Source organism: Choloepus didactylus, chromosome 10 (assembly GCF_015220235.1).
Source record: "Choloepus didactylus isolate mChoDid1 chromosome 10, mChoDid1.pri, whole genome shotgun sequence".
Classification (NCBI taxonomy): domain Eukaryota; kingdom Metazoa; phylum Chordata; class Mammalia; order Pilosa; family Megalonychidae; genus Choloepus; species Choloepus didactylus.
Window position 1 is genome coordinate 93,878,813 of NC_051316.1, and position 13,219 is coordinate 93,892,031.

Consider the following 13,219-nt stretch of genomic DNA (forward strand, 5'->3'; position numbering starts at 1 on the left):
GATCTATGGTGAGCCATATGGTTACCTCATGGGGGAGGGAGTATTGACTGGGAGAGAAAATGAGGGAGGCATCTGGGGCTGGAAATGCTCTGGGTGAGTGTTACATGAGTGATTACATACGTAAAATTGTATTGAGCTGTGCACTTAAAATTTGTGCAATGTTTACTGTATGTAACTTATACTTAAAAAAAAAAAAGATCACCCTGGCTTCTGCATAGAGACTGGAGAAGGGGACCAGTCAGATGGCCAAGAAACCAGTTGGGAGGCTGTGCCAAATATCCAGGGGAGCAGCCTGGGGAGCAGCAGCCAGGGAGAGAGAAATGGCCACATTTCAGATGCAGTGTAAAGGTGGAGCAGGATTTCCTGAACAGAGGGAAGAGAAGGCTCGAGTGTAAGTCCTGGGTAACAGCTGGGTGGATGTGGGTGACTGAGATGGGATATCTCAGGGAGATGCATGGTCCCTGGACCCCTGTCTTGTCTGATTCCCCCTGGTCCTACAGGGGCTGGGTTGTGCCCCAGCCACCACCAGGGGACAATGGGCTCCTTCCTGACCGGCAAGGCAGCCTGAATCCTGGAGCAGGGTGCTGGGAGTGGAGGACAGTCCAGCCTCCCACCACTAACTAGCCTGCAGGAGCATCTGTCCCTGGGGACACCTGATGAGCCTGGTGCCTGGATGGTTCTCTGCACCCCAGCACCCAGTGTTCCTTGCAGAGGAATCTGGTAGAATGGGAGGGAAGGAAATTAAATCCCAAAACCTTGGAATCTGAAAGTAATGACTCCAGCACTTCCAATGTCCCCTTCATGCTCAGGATGGATCCAGGCTCCTCAAACTGGTCACAAGGTCTTGCTGCATTCCCTCCCACCTCAACACTCTCTTTTCTCCCTTGTGTTTTCCCTGGGCTAAATCCTATGCACTCCTCAGGAAGTAGCTGAGTTATCTCTTCCTCCAGGACCCTTTCTTGACCCTATAGTCTGTGTCATGCTTGCCCTCAACCCTCTACATCTCCCATCATGGCCCTCTCTCCCTGGATTATATTAGCCAATCTACCTGGATGACTTCTCAACTCACCTGTGACTCTAGAAAGCAGGGCAGGGCTTGGCAGGGGCTCAAAGAATATTTGTTGAATGAATGAAAAATCAAATGAATGAGTAAGTCAATCTAATATTGTAAGAAGATAGCATCTCAGTTAACCTGGGTTTTCGAAGTCAAAGAGACCTGGATTCAAGTATGAGCACTGCCACTTATGAGCCGTGTGACCTTGGCAACGGTCTTAACCTCTCTGAAACCAGATTTTCTCATCCAGTTATTGTTCAGATTAAATGATATGATGCATGTCAATCGCTTAGCCTAAAATCTGGCCCTTGGTACATACACAAATAAAAATAAGAAGTATTATTTTTTTGTGATTAAAAATGTAAATATATATATGCATGCAATTATATATATTTGTGTAGGCATAGAAGAAATAAGAATGCATATCCGGAAGGCTATGTAACATCTGTTAGCTAATTCCATGGAGTAAAGTTGGGGGGTAAAGTAAATTTTTTTTTTTCATTTTGTAATTCATGTACCCCTGTAGTTGAATGTCTTACCTTAAGCATGTTTTGATTTTATAATAAATAACACAGAGTTGAAACAAAAAATAAAATCTAAAGTACATATGAAAATCTGCTCAACATTATTAGTCATCAGTCATAAGAGCAACCCAAAACAAAGCCCCTATGAAAATACCATTGTTTACCACCAGAAAAGATAAAATTAAAAGCCCTGATAATATAAAATATTGACAAGAATGTGGAGAACTGGAACTCTCATACATTTTTGGTGGAGGTGTTAAATGGTACAACCAATCTGAAAAAGTATTTGCAGTTTATAATAATAAACCCACTTCCCCTGTGCACCAGAAATTCTACTCCTAGATATTTACCCAAGAGAAATGAAAATATGTGTCCACAAAAAGACTTGTGCATGAGTGTTTGTTGCATCTTTATTCATAATAACCCCAAACTGGAAACAACCCAAATTTCCTTTAATAGGAGAATGGATAAACACATTGTGGTATATCCATACAGCAGAATACTATGCAGCAATATGAAAGAATGAACTATTGACACAGGCAATAAAATGGATTAATCTCAGAAACATAATGTTGAGTAAAAGAAACCAGACACAAAAGAAAATATATTGCATTATTGTTTCATTCCATTTATATGAAGTTCCAGGATGAACAAAATTGCTTTATGGTGATAAAAGTCTAAATAGTGGTTACTTTGGGGAGAATATTGCCTGGCACAACAGAATTTTCTGGGGTACTGGGAATGTTTCCTATCTTGATCTGGGTTATGATCTCCTATGAGCATACATAGATAAAAATTCATCAAGTGCAGGAGACGAAAGATGGTGGCATAGAGAGATGTGGAATTTAGTTAGTCCTCTAGAGCAGCTAGTAAATAGCCATTAACAACTAGTAAATAGTTTGGAACAACTGTTGAGGGACAACTGTGACTGAACACAGATTGTACATCAGCCTGGAATGGGTGGAATGGCTGAGATCGCAGCATAGAACTGTTAAGTAAAGCTCCCCAAACTGTGGAGCTGGTGCCCCTCCCCCACCTGCATGGCAGACTGAGCTAAAACATTCCCTGTGGAAAAAAGAAGCAGGTTATCTGGAACAAGAGAAAGTAACTCAACCAAACTGCAACTGCAGTTTTAATTAACAAATTTGGACTACTGAATACAAGTTATAAGCATAGATAAACCCAGAGCAAGCAGGAAAGGAACCTGAGGTTCCTTCCAGCAGAGAGGAGACAGGGCTGATGGGAAAGAAAATACATAAATAATTAAAAACAGAGCTTTTGGAGAGTATTTTGAGCTCAGAATATTGGAAAATGACTGTGTCCCAGGAAAAGGGGCACAGAGAACCAGGTACCAGCACTGATCGACTGGCGAAACTGGGGGGCTGGGGACTGGCTCTGAAAGGGGCTTTCTCTCTTTTTCCTTTTTTTCCCCCCTCCTACCATAAGTAGCTTATTAGAGAAAGCCTCAGGCATTTTCAATTGTCAGCACTGACCCAGGCAAGGGTGGAGTTAATAGAGTCAGAGAGACAAAACAGGAATACAAGTGTAGAAGATAACTCCCTAAAGGATGCATCTTCCCTAAGAAAAGCATGGCAGAGCCCAGCTCAAGTGGCTGCCATCCCTCAGAGAATTCAGATCCCAGGGCCTGGGGGAGGGAGGGGACCAGAAACAACTTAAGCTTGGCTTCTAACAGCTTCGGCCCCTGGACAGAATGGGGTCCACTGAGAATTAAAGGGACCACACCTCTTTACACCAGTGGAGAGCTATGGGCTGACAAACACCACCTGCTGGGCAGGATAGGAAGAGCACAAAGTCTAGAGGCTTCACAGAAAAGTCTGACAATCTGCTGGTTCTCACCCTCAGGGAAACCTGATACCGAATACAGCCTCCTCCTGAGACCTGGGCCCATCTGGTCTGGGAAAATCTGATTGGGGTAATGAAGGAAACCAGATGCATAGACAACAAAAAAATAATCACATTAGGAAAAACAAAGACATGGCCCAGTCAAAGGAACAAAGTTACACTTCAACTGAGATACAGGAATTGAAACAACTAATTACTAATCAAGCAAATGTCCTAAATCAAATCAATGAGTTGAGGGAAGATATGGCAAAAGAGATGAAGTATATAAAGAAGACATTGGGTGAACATAAGGAAGAACTTGAAAGTTTGAAAAAACAATTGGCAGAATTTATGGGAAAGATAGGCACAATACAAGAGAAGAAAAACACAATGGAGACATATAACAGCAGATTTGAAGAGGTAGAAGAACGGAATCATGAACTAGACGACAGAATATCTGAAATCCTGCACACAAAAGAACATATAGGGAAAAGAATGGGAAAGTATGAGCAGTGTCTCAGGGAAAAGAAAAACAACATGAAGCACATGAATGTACATGTCATGGGTGTCCCAGAAGGAGAAGGGAAAAGAGGCAGAAACAATAATGGAGGAAATACTCACTGAAAATTTCCCATCTCTTATGAAAGATATGAAATTACAGATCCAAGAAGCACAGCGTACTCCAAACAGAATAGCTCTGAATAGACCTACACCAAGACACTTAATAATCAGATTATCAAATGTCAAAGAGAGAGAGAATTCTGAAAGCAGCAAGAGAAAAGTGATCCATCACATACAAGGGAAGCTCGATAAGACTATGTGCAGATTTCTCAGTAGAAACCATGGAGGCGAGAAGGCAGTGGTATGATATATTTAAGATACTGAAAGAGAAAAACTGCCAACCAAGAATTTTATATCTGGCAAAACTGTCCTTCAAAAATGAAGGAGAGTTTAAAATATTCTCAGACAAACAGACACTAAGAGTTTGTGAGTAAGATAACTGCTCTACAGGAAATACTAAAGGGAGCACTACAGACAGATAGGAAAAGACAGAAGAGAGAGGTATGGAGCATAATATTCGGTTATGGTAGCACTGAACAAAGATGACTGTGAGTATGGTTGAAAGAGGAAGGTTTGGGGCACGTAGGACACCAGAAGGAAAGATAGAAGATAAAGACTGGGACCATGTAACTTAGTAAAACCTACCTGGTCAATGATTACGATAAAATGTACAAGTATGTTTTTACATGAGGGAGAACAAATGAATGTCAACTTTGCAAGGTGTTAAGAAGGGGTGGTATTGGGGAAAAATACAATCAATGCAAACTAGAGTCTATAGTTAACAGTAACATTGTAATATGCTTCCATTTATTGTAACATAGGCAATATACCAAAGCTAAATGTCTATAAGAGGGGGATATAAGGGAGGGATATGGGATTCTTAGCATTGTGGTGTTGTCTGACCTTTTTATTGTATTTTATTTTGATTTTATTTTTTCTTTTGTTGTTTTTTAGTTGTCATTTTTTCTCTTTTTCTTTTCTCTTTTTACTTTTTCTGCCTCCTCCTCTTTCTTTGTGGAAGAAATGGAAATGTCCTTATATAGATAGTGGTGGTGAAAGCATAACTATGTAATTATACAGGAAACCACTGATTCTTTACTTAGGATGGAATGTATGGTGTGTGCATGAAATGATCTAAAAAATAAACAGAGGGACACAAGTGCTGGAGAAAATGTGGAGAAAGGGATGTACCTAATCACCATTGGTGGGGAAGTAGAATGATGCAGCCCATCTGGAGGGCAGTGTGGTGGTTCCACAAGAAGCTAAGCATGGGGTCACCGTATGGTCCTGCAACTCAATTATTTGGTATATACTTGGAAGAACTGAAAAGAGGGACATGAATGGACATTTGTACAGTGGTGTTTACTGAGGCAGTATTCATGATTTGCAGTGGATGGAGGGGCCTAAGGGTACATTGACTGATGAATGGAATAGCAATACATACAATGGAATATTGACCCACTACAAGAAGGAGTGAAGTTGTGAGGTGAATGGACATTGAGGACAGTACGTTGAGTGAAATAAACCAGAAATGGAAAGACAAACATTATAATGCCTCCCTACTATGGACTAACGATAATGTGCAAATTCAGAAATGAGTCTGAGAGCATAGGTTATCAGGGGAAGGCTTATTGTAAAGGTTCCTAGATTGCAAGCTCTTACAGCAGTTACATCTTTTCCTGAGTTGTAATGGTTATTTCTAAATTCTGAGATGCTGAGCTCTGTGTATAACCTGGTTGGTTGCTGGAACTTTGGGTAGCTGTGTGACACCTGAGACTCAGAGCCAGAGTCTGGCAGCTATGAATGTCAGCATTAGCCCATACAGCAAATGTTGAGGAGTCTGAAAAAAGACTTCAGACTTCAATTAGAGAAATGAATGAAATGGACTTGGTTAGGACTAAGGTAAATCAGACTAAAGGATAAAGGATGATAGTGACAGTATTTTTAAAACTTTAACTTCTGTGTGAGACCAAAGGAAGAGATGTTTATTAGGTGCAAAATCTATATTTTTTGTAACACACTATATAATTTAACTTGTATGGTCAGTTTATGCAAACAACATAATTACACGGAATGTTGAATGTGAAGTGAAATCTGGTTGGTATGTATACGTTAGTGTGAAGCCCCAATACATCCCAGAGTAATTTGGGCAGAGAATAAAATTGTATTTGCAAAGCCCCCTTGAGGGACTGGGGGAAAATGTGGAAATATTAAATTTCCCCACCTGGAAATTTTAAATTAATGATATTCACACAAGCATTGGGGGTTACCAATTTAGAAGGCCGAGCCCTCAATCTTGAGGCTTGCCCTTATGAAGTTTGTTATTGCAATGGAGAAGCTAAGCCTACTTAAAATTGTGCCTAAGATTCTCCCCCAGAGAACCACTTTTGTTGCCTCTCTCTCTAAGCCAACTCTGCAGGTAAATTCATTGCCCTCCCCACTACGTGGGACATGACTCCCAGGGGTGTAAATCTCTCTGGCATCGTGGGACATGGCTCCCAGGGATGAGCTTGGCCCTGGCATCATGGGATTGAGAAAGACTTCTTGACCAAAAGGGGGAAGAGAAATGAAACAAAATATAGTTGCAGTGGCTGAGAGATCTCAAATAGAGTTGAGAGATCCTACTGGGGGTTATTCTTATGCATTACATAGATATCCCTTTTTAGTTTTTAGTGTATTGGAATAGCTAGAAGGAAATATCAGAAATTGTTGAACTGCAACCCAGTAGCCTTTATTCTTGAGGATGGTTATATAACTATATTACTTACACTGTGTGACCATGTGATTGTGAAAACTTTTTGGCTCCCACTCCCTTTATACAGTGTATGGACAGATAAATTGAAAAATGAGGACAAAAAGTAAATGAATAATAGGGAGGGATGGGGAGTATGGGATGTTTTCGGTGTTCTTTTACACTTTAACTTTTATTCTTATTCTTTTTTGTGTGTGGTAATGAAAATGTTCAAAAATTGATTGTGGTGATGAATGTACAACTATAAAATGGTACTGTGAACAACTGATTGCACACTGTGGATGACTGTATGGTATGTGAATATATCTCAATAAAATTGAATTAAAAAAAAACTCATCAAGTTATACATGACTATTCACAGCAGTTTCATAATAATCAAAACTGGAAACAACTCAAGTGTCCATCAATAGATGAATGGATAATCAAACCATGGTATATCCAGACAGTATAATACAGTTCAGCAATACACATTAGAATAAACTATTGATACACAAACAACATGGATTACTCTCAAAACAAAAAGGTCGGGTAAAAGAAGCCAGACAAAAAAACAGTACATTCTCTTTGATTCCATTTTTATAAAATTCTAGATGTTCAAATTAATCTTGAGTTCTGGAAATCAGATCCATGGTTGCCTGAGGATGAGTGGTGGGGAGGGAGGAAGTACAAATAGGTGAGGATATGATGGATCTGTTCATTATATATATGGTGGTGATGGTTTTATGGATGTATAAACAATACCAAAAATCATCAGATGGTACACTTTAAATATGTGCAATTTATTATACCTCAATCGTATCTCAATGAAGCTGTAAAAAAAATGTAAAACTTATCAAATTGTTCTCTTTCAATATGTGCAGTTTATTTATATATCAATTATACTTCAATAAAGCTGCAAAAAATTGTTTTAAAACTCATTGAGAGGGAGATGGAAGAAGATGGTGGCATAGAGAAGAGTGGAAGCTAGTTTGTCCCCCTGAAACAACTAATAAACAACCAGAAACAACTAGTAAATAATCCAGAATAACTGCAGGGGGACAGATGTGACCGTCCACTCATCATACACCAACATGAATTGGGAGGAATGCCTGAGATTGCAGCATAAAACATGTAAGTAAAAACTATGGATCCAAGCCAGGAGCCCCCTACCCGATGGCCCGAACTGCAAAGCCTCACTGTGCTAGAGAGCAGCACTCTCCAAGCAAGCGAATATTGCTCAGCTGAGCTCCAACTGGGGTTTTAATTGGCAAACATGGACTGCTCAATACAAGCTCTGAATCCCCAACAAGCAGACAGATACTTTTGGTGGCGACTGACCTTGGAGAGCTGGAGGGTGGCCACGCACTGGCCCTGAAGGGGGCTTTCTGTCCCTTTTTCGGCTCAGTGGAGAAAGCCTCAGCCACTTTCAGTTCCCAGCCCTCTGATCAGACAAGGGTAGAGATAGCACAGGTAGAGAGTCTATTCAAATGTAAATGACCTTGCCCTAGGTGGTGTATTTTCCCTAAGAGGAAGAAGGTGGTGCCAAGCTCTACTACTCGCTTTCCATTCAGAACCAGACCCCAGAGCCTGGGAGAAAACAGCCATGGGCTACACCTCCTTATATCAGTCTGGAGCTACAGGCTGACAGGCACCACCTGCTGGGCAGAAAAGCACAGTGACTTGAGGCCTCACAAGGTGTACCAATCTTCTAAGACAAACCCTCAGGAAAATGTGATACTATCACCTCCTGCTGAGACCTGAGCCCATTCTGGTCTGGGGAAACCTGATTGGAGTAACCAAGGAAATCAGATACCTAGACAACAGGGAACTACAACCTACATGAAGAAAACGAAGTTATGGCCCAGTCAAAGGAACAAACTTACACTTCAACTGAGATACAGAAATTTAAACAACTAATGCTAGATGAATTCAAAAAGTTTAGGGAAGATATGGCAAGAGATGAAGTGTATAATGAAAACACTGGGTGTACGTAAGGAAGAAATCGAAAGTTTGAAAAAACAACTGGCAGAATCTATGGAAATGAAAGGCACAACACAAGAGATGAAAGACACAATGGAAACATACAACAGCAGATCTCAAGAGGCAGAAGAAAACACTCAGGAACTGGAGAACAATGCACCTGAAAGCCTACACACAAAAGAACAGATAGAGAAAAGAATGGAAAATATGAGCAACATCTCCAGGAACTTAAAGACAAAATGAAATGCAGGAATGTACGTGTCATTGGTGTCCCAGAAGGAGAAGAGAAGGGAAAAGGGGCAGAAGCAATAATAGAGGAAATAATCAATGAAAATTTCCCATCTCTTATGAAAGACGTAGAATTACGGATCCAAGAAGTGCAGTGTACCCCAAACAGAATAGATCTGAATAGGCCTACACCAAGACACTTAATAATCAGATTATCAAACGTCAAAGACAAAGAGAGAATCCTGAAAGCAGCAAGAGAAAAGCGATCCATCACATCCAAAGGAAGCTTGATAAGACTATGTGAGGATTTCTCAATAGAAACCATGGAGGCAAGAAGGAAATGTGGTGATGCATTTTAGATACTGAAAGAGAAAAACCATCATCCAAAAATCCTATATCCAGCAAAACTGTCCTTCAAATATGAGGGAGAGCTTAAAATATTCTCTGACAAACAGACAATGACAGAGTTTGTGAACAAGATACTTGCTTTACAGGAAACACTAAAGGAAGCACTGCAGACAGAAAGGAAAAGACAGGAGTGAAAGGTTTGGAAAACAATTTTGGGAGATAGTAGCACAGCAATGCAAGTACACTGAAAAAAGATGACCATGAGTATGGTTGAAAGAAGAAGGTTAGTAGCATGTGGTCACACCAGAACAAAAGACGAAAGATAAAGACTGGGACTATATAACTTAGTGAAACCTAGGGTACTCAATGATGGTAATAAAAGGTACAAATGTGTTTTTACATGAGGTAGAGCAAATGAATGTCAACATTGCAAGGTGTTAAAAATAGGGTGGGATTGGGGGGGTGGAAATACAATCAATGCAAACTGGAGACTATAATTAACAGAAACATTGTATTATGCTTCCTTTAATATAACAAAGGCAATATACCAAAGCTAAATGCATATAGAGGGCAGGGGGACTTAGGAGAAGGGTGCATTTGACCATACGTCAACTACACTTTAGCAAATAAAAGAAAAAGAAAAGAAACTGTATGCTTGACCTTGTCTGTTTCCCAGAGTGGCACTTCCTGCCTTGCCCAAGCCCCAGGGGTTCCTTCTTCCTCACCTGGAGCACACTCCAGAGAATTTCAACACTTTAGTGCTCTGCAGCCCAACTGACTCACCTGGGCCACATGGCTTCTTCTCCAGTGGGAATGTTCTACCTCTCATGGCACAGCTCAAACACCACCTCTTCCAGGAAGCCTTCCTGCCTCACCCTCCCAGCTCAGGGCTCCCAGAGCCTTGGCTCAAGCCTCAGTCTCCTCGTAGCATCAGAATTAGAATCCAATGCAGACCTACCTGCCTGTCTTCCACAGTGGATGCTGATGGTAGTCATAAGAGCCGCTATCATTTGATGAGTGTCTACTGTGTTTCAGGCCCTAGGCCAAGGGCCGCACACAGACGATCTCATTGCACCCCAATAACACCCAGGATGGTGGGGATTATTAGCTCCAGTTTACAAAAACTGAGGCCCAGGATGGTGAGAGCCAGTCCGAGACCTCACAGCCCCAGGGAAGTTGGAGAATATCCCCACTCCATCGCCTACCCACCCCCAGGGCAGCAAGAGGCTTTCCTGGGTGGGCAGAGAGGAAGGATTTGGCATCTTTGGAGTACTTCTAAATTGCAGGAAGATATCTTAAAGAGAGAAAGGGAATTACATTACAATTTTCCAGAGCAGGAAGCACCTGGAGAAGGTTGGCAGAATGAGTAGAGGATCAGGCTCAAGGAAGGCTTTTCCTTGGGACTTTTTATTCCCATTATTAAACTGGCCCCCTCATGTAGTGGAAGAGAGGAAAGAACCTTGATTAATGGGTTGAGGCACCTTGGTTCTGCCCGATTTTGCTAGTGACTAGTTGGGGAGCAGTGAAAATGCCTGTGTGTCAATTTCCCCATCTGCAAAATGGACCTGTCAGCAGGGCATACTGCTTTGAAGTGGCTTCCAAACTTCCCATCCTTGTGACTGACCTCCCCTCTTTGACCTTTAGTTTCGTCATCTGCGAAATGGGGATAATAATAGTGCAGCCCTCACAGGACTGTCATGAGGATAAAATGTCCAGAGGGCTGGCCCAGTACCCATCACACAGGGGCTACTTGGTGGCATACCCATATTGCCACCATCATCATTTCTATGTCACAAATGCAAAACCTCAAATACTATTTGTCCTTGGCCAGGGAAGATTCAGGTCTAGAAAGACAATGTATCCTGCAAACACTTAGAACATTAGGAAAGAGTCACAAGGTCACGGTCAGTATGGCCCTTTTTACAATGCAACTGGGCAGCAGAGGGCTCAGCCCTGGATTAGGCAGGGGGAGGGATTTCACCCCTGGACAGGACTGGCCACCCTTGCAGAATGTTTAGTATCCTTGACCCCCAGGCACTGAATGCCAGTAGTGCCACCCTTCCCCAGCAGACATCAGACATAGTGATAAGAAAAAAAAAATCTCTGCCCATAAATGCATTTCCAAATGGCTGCCAGGGGGAGCTGCTCTCCCTGTGGCTGCCTTCTCATCAAGGCTACGAGGCGCACAGTGGAGTGGGGGATGGGGCTGCATCCAGCCCATGGTGCATTGGCCAAGCAGGCTGGGGCCCTGGTGTGAGGCTGTCTCAGCCTGTTGTCATCGACTTTCCTACCCCTCAAGGGCTCAGGCAGCCCGGTCCTCTCCAGCTCCCTGCTCCCAGGGCCCTGACAGCCCTCACTCACACAGCAGCTTGTGCCCGCCCCAAAGCCCAGCTCCTGGCTCTCCCCGCTACATCTCTCTCACTTTCCCTCGCCCACCTTCCTCCCTGGACTTCTCCCTGTTTCTCCCCAGGCAGTGGCTCCTGTCTGCCAGACTGTGCCCACCAGCAGGGCAGGAACCAAGTCTCAGTCACCCCTGGCACACAGCAGGCACTCAGGAAACAGTTTTTTGAATCCATGGGTAATCTCGTTCTGTTCAGAAGGCCTGGAGGGCAGAAATCAGCACGACCTGAGGGAGAGAGGAAGGAGGGCTAGGCTGGGGTGGAGGTGACAGGCACCCCGCCCTGAGAGGCCCGTCCCAGCCTCACCACAAGCTTAGTCACTCCGAGGGCTGGGTAGGCCCAGCCAGCACTGCCATCCTGGACAGACTCTGAGTCACCAGCTGGTGAGGGGCAGCTGCAGCCCAGCAGGAAACCAAGCCTGACATGGAAGGGGGTGGGCAGGGGCTGGGCGGGCCTGAAACCCCTCCCGGCTGGCTCAGGAGGAACTGGGAGTGACTGTCCAGCACTGGCTCAGCAGCAAATATTTCTCAAGGACAGGCCAGGAGTCAGGCCCGGGTCAGATACGGGTCCCTCCTTTTAGGAGGTTACCTTCTGAAGGGTGGGGTGGGATGGGAGATAAGTCTTGTGCATAAGTCTTACCACAACACAAGGGGTACTTGACAAAGGGCATGTGACAGGCATGTGGCAAGTACCAGGGCAACTACTGGCTGCTGTAATCTTTGCAGCCAGGTGATTTATCACCATGCATCAAAAGCCTCCAAAGGGTACTCACACCTAGCAATCCTACTTCTAGAAATTTATCATCAGGAAATAATTAAGAAAAAAGTGCCCAGCCATGGGAGAATAGTTTAATGGAACCATATAATAGAATATTATGTAGCCATTAAAAATTAGTAGATGAATATTCATTGGCAGAGAAATATGTTCATATTATACTGCCAAGTGAAAAACGAAAAGGAGTGAATAAATCATGGATATATAGCAGAATCCCATTATGTGTTTGATAAATGGATAGGTACATAGGATTAACTCTGGAAGGATGGTGGTGTGTAGTGCTTGTAAGCCAGCTCTGAAGCAGGCGTGTGGGTCTTATTTCATCTCTTATTTGCTCTGTGACCTTGGACGAGTTACCTCACTTAGCCTCAGTTTTCTCTTTCCTAGGATGTCCCCTCCACCCCACTCCACCCCACCCCCAAATGGCCTTCACAGGGTTGTGGAGAAGATTAAATGAGGCACAGAGTGTAAAGCACTGTACTGGTTACAGTCAAGACAGCAATGACTGGGAGCTTTTGTTGTCGTTATCATCTTTATCGTTATTATTTCTCACTCCCTGTCTCCTTGCTGGCACTTCAACTTCCCCTTGCCTGACTTCATTGCTGTTTGGTCCATTCATGGAGTGATGACCTGGGGAGGTGGTGAGCACCCACTCCCTGGAGATATGCAAGCAGAGGCTTTGGGGAGTGAAGTGGGTGTGGCTACTGCAGGCCTGAGTATATGCAAACCTATGTACAAGCCTGTTAAACTCTGAGTCCCAGGGGCCAGGTTGCTGCTT